Raw genomic sequence first — 7571 nt, forward strand, 5'->3', positions numbered from 1 at the left:
ATCCCCCTGACATGCTAGCACATGCCTGCAATCCCCCTGACATGCTAGCACATGCCTGCAATCCCCCTGACATGCTAGCACATGCCTGCAATCCCCCTGATGGGATGGCACATGCCTGCAATCCCCCTGACGGGATGGCACATGCCTGCAATCCCCCTGACATGCTGGCACCTGCCTGCAATCCCCTGACATGCTAGCACATGCCTGCAATCCCTAAATGAGGGTGGCAGGCTTGAAAGGATCCACAAGAGTCCATGATGAACCTAGATTATATTAGCGAGTTCCAGGCCAGCCTGAACTACAGTGAGACACTAGAGAGAAGGGAGGGAGAAAGAGAGGGAAGGAGAAATGGGCATCACTGGCTCAAGTTCTAGAGTTATCTCCCCTGGTTTCATCTTTTTCAATTCATGAACACATCTTCATCTTCTACTAATTTATGGAACTTAACATGTTTTTATCACTTATTTTAATCCAAGTAAAAGTGTCATCTAACGTTGATGATTTCCTGATTTCACCTCTGACCATGCTGAATTGCTGCCTCCATTCGTACTCATTTCTAAACACCATGATTTCAGTTTTGACTTTTCTCTGATTTAAAAAAAAAAAAATGAAGTGTGTGTGAACAGATAAGCCGTTTTATATAGTTGCTGGAAAACAGGTTCTGGATGGCTTCTGCTTTTATTGATTATTTTGTTTTTGTGTTCTTATACCTGGCCAGTGCATATAAATGTTCAGTGGATGTTGGAAAGATGGGTCTAGTCTGCAATGTGTCGATTTCACTACATATCTATTAAATAAATCTTTAAGAAATTCAGATTGTCTGTATTCTTTTTGTTTATATGTCAGTCAAAGACAAAGAACCAAGAATAAGCAACAGTGGTCATTAATGGAAGACTCCTACAAGGACCTCCAGTCACTACAAAGTCCAGCCTGACTGAAGGAAATGGCATCCGCCTCTCTTCTGCATTTAGAACCGATGTCCTAAAGCATGTCCTAAGCAATGTTCTCTTCAGCTTTCTGGAGCACACTATACAGGAAGTTTCTCTCTCTCTCTCTCTCTCTCTCTCTCTCTCTCTCTCTCTCTCTCTCTCTCTCTCTCTTTCTCTCTCTCTCTGAGTGAGAAGATTGCAAAGCTTTTTGGGGGGAAACTTCAATACTAAATGCAGAGATGTGCCCCCCAGAGTTCATGCTCTGGATATTGGAAGCATGGTCCCTAATGAAGCAATGTTGGAGGTGAGGCTTTGCTGGCATCCGGTTTGGTTTAGGTTTGGAGTGCTGGGTATTGAACCCAAAGTCTGTGCATGCTAGGCTCCACCACTGAGCTATGCAGCCTAAACTGGAATCTCATAGGAAGTGTTTGGGTCATGAGGGCTCCACCTTCAGGATTCCATCATCTCTTCCGAGCTCAGTGCTATTGTGTTTCACCATGAAACAACCAGCACAAAGGCCCTCACCAGAAGCTCACACCTTGAGACTGAGTCTCCAAGAGTAAATGCCAATAAATTTCCACTTGTCATAGTAACCCAGTCTGTGACATTCTGTTACAGAAAAAAAGCACTAAGATATTATGCTTGTGACATGATTAATAAATACTCACACAAATGATGATAGGAATGTACTTAACTCCACAGTAGAAAAAGATGAGTGACCTGCAGTAGCATGCAGGGGTTTTGCTGGTTCTCCTAGAACATGGGTCTGCATACTCCTAGATGAAAATGGGCATAGCAGCTTTTCAGGTTAACGGCCATGTTCATCTCCTCCACAGGTGAGGTCCTTCCATCTCACTAGACTGCAGATTATGAGGGAGAACATGGTGTGGCTATGAGGAGCATTGTTTTTATTGCAATGTTTCTGACAGCATGCTTCCTTGAAGTCGGAGTACTGAGCAGCTGAGTGATGCTGCCACTGTGGCATCAGACTGTGTAGGCACAGAGGGGTTGATAAGAAAGAGGTGTCCCGGGAAAGGGCTAGTATGCAGGCAGAAAGAAGAAATGATGTCCTCCTTCAAGTCACATCTCATCCCAGAAGCCTTAGCAGCTCCTGTCCTAAGAAATGGCCCAAGGAGAACAAGGCATCTAAGCAATGTTTCCCTCTTCCCAATCAAGTCTTATATGTGGGGCTCAAGGAGGAGATTATACACAGGATAATAAAGGTTAAAATATCATCAGAGAGGCTGGAAAGATGGCTCAGCTGTTAAGAGTACTTCTGCTGTTGCAGAGAACCAGGGTTTGATTCCCAGCACCCACATGCCAGCTCACAAACATCTGTAACAGCAGTTCCAAGGGATCTGACGCCCTCTTCTGGCTTCTGCAGGCACTGGGCACAAATGTGATACACATACACATAAAATAATAAATGGACCTTTAATATATAATATAATCAAAATGGAAATGAATGCAAGGTTCCTTCATGATATAGACCAATGGTTTTTAAAAATTGCAGGCATATGATGAGAAAGATCGGAATGCTATCACATCCAGGACGGGATTTGTGAAAGCCTTCCAGTTTTAGGGCGATCCCAAAGTCAAAACCGCTTGCCCCTAGCACTGAGAAGCTGGTTTCCCTCTTCTTTATTGATTCCACCCTTTGGTGTGTGTTGCACTATCTCTGGTTTGAAAGTTAAAGAAACAAGCTCGTGACTCTCATAGATGTGACCATAGAGCTGTAAAATGCAACGCAATAAAAGAGTACAGACCCTGAGCCAGGGATAAGACTATGTGGATTGCAAGACCAAACAATGGTTCTGGCCCTTGTGGAATAATCAGCCCTCTCTGGATTACAGAGTACTCTACAGAGTGTGAAGTGGGACCATGAGGGTCCAAGGCCTCAGCAGGACAGCCACAGGAAGCTTTACTCTAATGATGGTCCATATAGAGCAAGGCGGTAAAGACCCACACTCAGGCTGCAGAGATGGCTCTGTCAGTAGTGTGTTGGCCTTGTACTTGAACCTACCTCTCTTTGATCTCAGAAACCACTTTTCAAAGAAAAAGGCCCAGCATGATGGTATGTTTATTAACTAAGGTTTTTTGTCCTGCCTGGTGCTGCAGTTGTTAAGTCCCAAAGAATCACACAGAGTCTACATTAGTTATAAACAGATTGGTCCATTAGCTCAGGCTTCTTATTAATTCATAACTTATATTAGCCCATTATTCTTGTCTATGTTAGCCACATAGCTTGGTACCTTTTTCAGCGAGGCAGTCACCTCTTATTTGCTCTGTGTCTGGGTCACGACTGCAGAAAAAGCTTTTCTCTTCCCAGAATTCTCCTGTTCTCATCACCCTGCCTCTACTTCCTGCATGATTGCCCTGCTTATACTTCCTGCCTGGCTACTGGCCAATCAGCATTTATTTAAAATATAAGTGACAGGGTACAGACCATTGTCCCACAGCACACATTTCTAAGCCCAGCACTGGGGAGATGGTGACATCACAAATAACCCGGCCAGTCTACTTAGCAAGCTCTGGGTCAGTGCGAAAACTTATAAAAACTAAACATGCCCCTGAAGAATGACATTGTGAACCCTAGATTGATGCCTGCCCTCCACACACATGCACACACATACAGACACCCTCAAGCATGTGAACATAAAACATACCAGAACAACTGCTTTTACTGTAACATATCTGCATGAACTGTGTCATCCAGAACCCTCAGAGTGATCCACATCTGCTGAAAGAAAGAACAATTATAGAGCCCTCAGCTAGGAAACATGAGACTCTCAAGAGACCACCTGAAGTAACAACAGCCTGACCCTGAAAGTTGAATCCTGCTGCCTGTGGGGCTTGAGTCCTTGGAGAAAGTCCCTCTGTGCCCTTGCGTCCTGGTGAGACCCAGTGAGGATCTGCAATGTCTGTGACTATAAGACAACAAATGTCTATCATTTAAATCACTGAGTTTGTGCTCGTTTGTTAAAATATAAGTAGGACACACACAGCATCTCACTATGAATGTGGAGAGACAAATGAGAAAACACATGCCACTGTATTGCCTGACTGTGAACAACGAGATACAAACCCAAAATCAGATCCAGCATAGATAAAGGGTTTCCAAGACTCAGAGGGGTCATTGGAAAAGAACAGGAAAAGCCCAATGGCATGACAGTTACAGGTAAGCAATGTAGGAACATCATCCTGGTCTCTGGGAAATATCCTGGACTCTATCTTCTTGTATCTCTCTTTAACCCTTTCCTCTCCCTCTGTCTTCCTTCTCCATCCCCCAGACTCTTTCAGATAACTATGACTCTTTTTCTTGTTCTTCCTCCTGTTCTCTCTCTCTCTCTCTCTCTCTCTCTCTCTCTCTCTCTCTCTCTTTCTCTTTCTCTTCTCTCTCGGATGAGTGGAACTCTGTATGACAAGGCATAGTAAAGGTATCATCAAAGATGAGTTCTAGATCAGTTCTGGAACTCCCTAGAGAAGGATGTATGCTTAGGAGCATCCCGACCCTGGGCTGCCGTCTTTCCCAAATATGCTTCTTATTTATAGCTCAAGAAAGAGCCATCACTATGCACCGACAAGCAACCAACAAAGCTCAGGATGAAAGAGGCGACTCATCAAGAGAGGATTGTGGGAAATAAGGATACTTTGAAGTGATTAAGGTAGGAAAAGGTTTATGGCTCATCATGAAATATGGATGAAATCAGTTATCCCATATGGATTCTAACTGGAATTGGGATGAAAATGAAGTTGGCATTAGGACAGCTGAAGCAGAAGAGGAGATGTTCCCAGGAAGCCAGGGAGCCAGAGACTGAGTGACTGGTCATATAGCCATATAGGGCAACAGCAAGAGACTCGTGGTGGTGCAGCAAGGTCAGCCGGCTTGGCCGAGCCTATGGGCACCGTGTGCTCATAGACGCTCCACCACCACAAGGCTTTTTTTGGTTCTGGTTGCTCCTTGGCTATGCCACGAATCCTGCTTCCATTATCTCATTTTGACCCCATCCCTGCTGTGATGATTATCGCGATTGTCAGCTTGACAGGATCTCAAGTCACTGAAGAAACAATGAAATGAATTGCGGTATGAAGATCCACTGTAACCAGGCGGCACCGTTTCCTGGACTGGGGTCCTGGGATGAAAAGAAATGGAGAAAGCAATCTAAGCAGAAGCAGCATCCCTCTGCTTCATCACTGTGTGTGCAGTGTGACCAGCTGCCTCCTGCTCCTGCTAGGACTTCCCACTGCCATGGACTATAGCCACTGAACTAAGAACCAAAATAATCCTTCCTCCCATGAGCTGCTTCTGTCTGGGTACTTTATCACAGGAAGAGGAACATAGATGCCTCCTCAAACCCCTCTGAAACACCCCGGGCTATAGGAGACAGTCTATCCCTGCACCTGGGAGCTCTGTGGGGGCTCTGACCAAGTCCTAGCCCTAAGACTGACAGCGTGAATCTGCAAGCATCTATTGCCTGACCCTTGACTGGTGCTAACTTTCCCACTATTGCCCCTGAACTCTTACCCACACCAGTCATCTTTGAAAATAGTAGAGTCTGGAGGGGAAGACACACAAGAGTCTTGTGGACCAGCCTCTCAGCCAGTGTTCTTAGGTCCTTACTTTACAGGTGGCAAAAGATCTTCAGCGCCCCTGGGCCAGCCATGCCTGACTGACTCCATGGACATTCTTGCAGTTCCTGGAGGGCAGCAGAAAGTCTTGATTGCCTTTGAGAAGGAATAGATTCAGAGTGCAATGTTTTAACATCATCATAAACACCCCAACTGCCGCCACTAGCCACCTTCCAACTCTTAGTATAAGCCAGGCTGTGATAGTAGGCGACAGTGAAATCTAGCAGGTCCAAAGAGTCAGCAAAGTCCTGGAAATAAAGATCAAGTTCAAGAACTGAACAAGAGGTGTGAATGTGCCCATCCTTGGAAGAGACTGCAGCCTGGACAGTCAGCCAAAAGTCAGCAGAAGATGCTAGAGACACACTGAGTTAGGGCCTAAGAACATCGATTGGCAAGCCACCACACAAGACCCTTTGTGCCTTTGCCACCCCAACCCCCGAGTCTCCACCACCTCCAGGTACAGATGAAGTCTGAAGGGAAGCAGGAGAAAGAGAAATTGTTTGCATGTCAGAATCCTTAAATCTCAAGTTGTGAGTGACGTTCAAGTAAAATATGGGGAGTAAGTCTGCGCCTGAGATTACCCATGAGACTTCTCAGGCTGGTACCCCAAGAGAAACAGCAAACTTTTCACCCAGATGCTCTAGATGGCAGTGAGATGGCACTCAGCACACAGAGATGTGTGGATCTGCAGGTCATTTCCTCAGTCATAAAGCAGCAATGTCCAACCTAGGGTCGTGGTTCAAAGCATTAGCTATGGTGATCTCAGTACGGACTCCCAACTTGCAGTAATTACTCAGTGTAAGAGGGCTGCTGTTATACACCAAGCATGGCATTGAAACCTCCTGTGCCCCTCTACCCATGATGAATCACTATTCCTTGACTCTCTCTGCCCTGCCAGGATGCCCTACCTTGTCAACTTGGACATTTCTAGTTCCTCTGTTACTAGAGTATGAGCAATATAAGAGAAAGATCTGAGCTTTGTCATAATTTCAAAAATACACATCTGTGCAGAAGATTGTTGAGTCTCTATCCATAATTCTTTCTATAGAGAGTAGGTGTTCAATAAACAGTGACATTTTGCATTAAATTGAATATGTATCCAAAGCAGAGGGGCCAGCCAGATTGGGTCTCTTCATCCTTTTAAAATCTAGACAGTGTTATTTGGGGTTTCAAACCCATCACCTACACAAGTATAAAAACCTCTGTCACAATTTCTAGGAAGTTCCAAAGATGGCCTTCTCCTTTGCCTCCCTGAGTCTATGACCTTGAAAGCTCTTTCTGAGCTACTCTGGCTCCAGCTGGAGGTAAGGCTCTGTCACCTCACCATTGTTTACAAGAAATCCAGCCCATAAATCAGGAGCTGAGCTCAGAAGAACTGACCTATGAGGTCAGCGAAGAAGTCCAGGGAGACATCCCAGCTCGGCTCTCTACCATATATATCCCTGTCACTTCTGAAAGGACCAGTCTGCACAGGACACCCGAGACCAAGTTCTCAGCACAAGGAGATTTATTTGCCCCCAAGGGACAAAGGGCCGCCTCTGAATAGAGAGGAGATAGAAACTGGCAAAGATCGGTTTCTAAAGGGAAAAGGGAAAACCTGTTTGGTTGGGTATGTTAATTAGGGCAGTCACAAGGGCCTTTTGCTTGCTGGACTTCAATACTTTGATATCTGGACCTTGGTGGTCAGTCTCAGGAGGGGGGAGTGGCCAAATAAGGGAGAGAAGGCCTTGGCGGCTAGCTTTAGGACTGTAATCTATGGTTTAGCAAAGAGAAGAGTAAAAGACAAAACCTGTGGGCACTGCTCAGGCCTGCTAAATCCCTTCACCTGCTCAGCTCCACTCTCTCCCCAGCCCCGCCCCTACTAGCTCTGAATCCCTCTCCTTCTTCCAGGAACTTGCTCCTTTGGCACCTCCACAAATCAAAGCTCTCCTGTATCCCCAGGGGCCTGGCCTTGTGAGAAGACTTCCCCTCTGAAGAAACTCAGACGATGGGTTTTAAAACTATAAATTATGT

This window comes from Microtus pennsylvanicus, chromosome 3 (assembly GCF_037038515.1).
Source record: "Microtus pennsylvanicus isolate mMicPen1 chromosome 3, mMicPen1.hap1, whole genome shotgun sequence".
Taxonomy (NCBI): Eukaryota; Metazoa; Chordata; class Mammalia; order Rodentia; family Cricetidae; genus Microtus; species Microtus pennsylvanicus.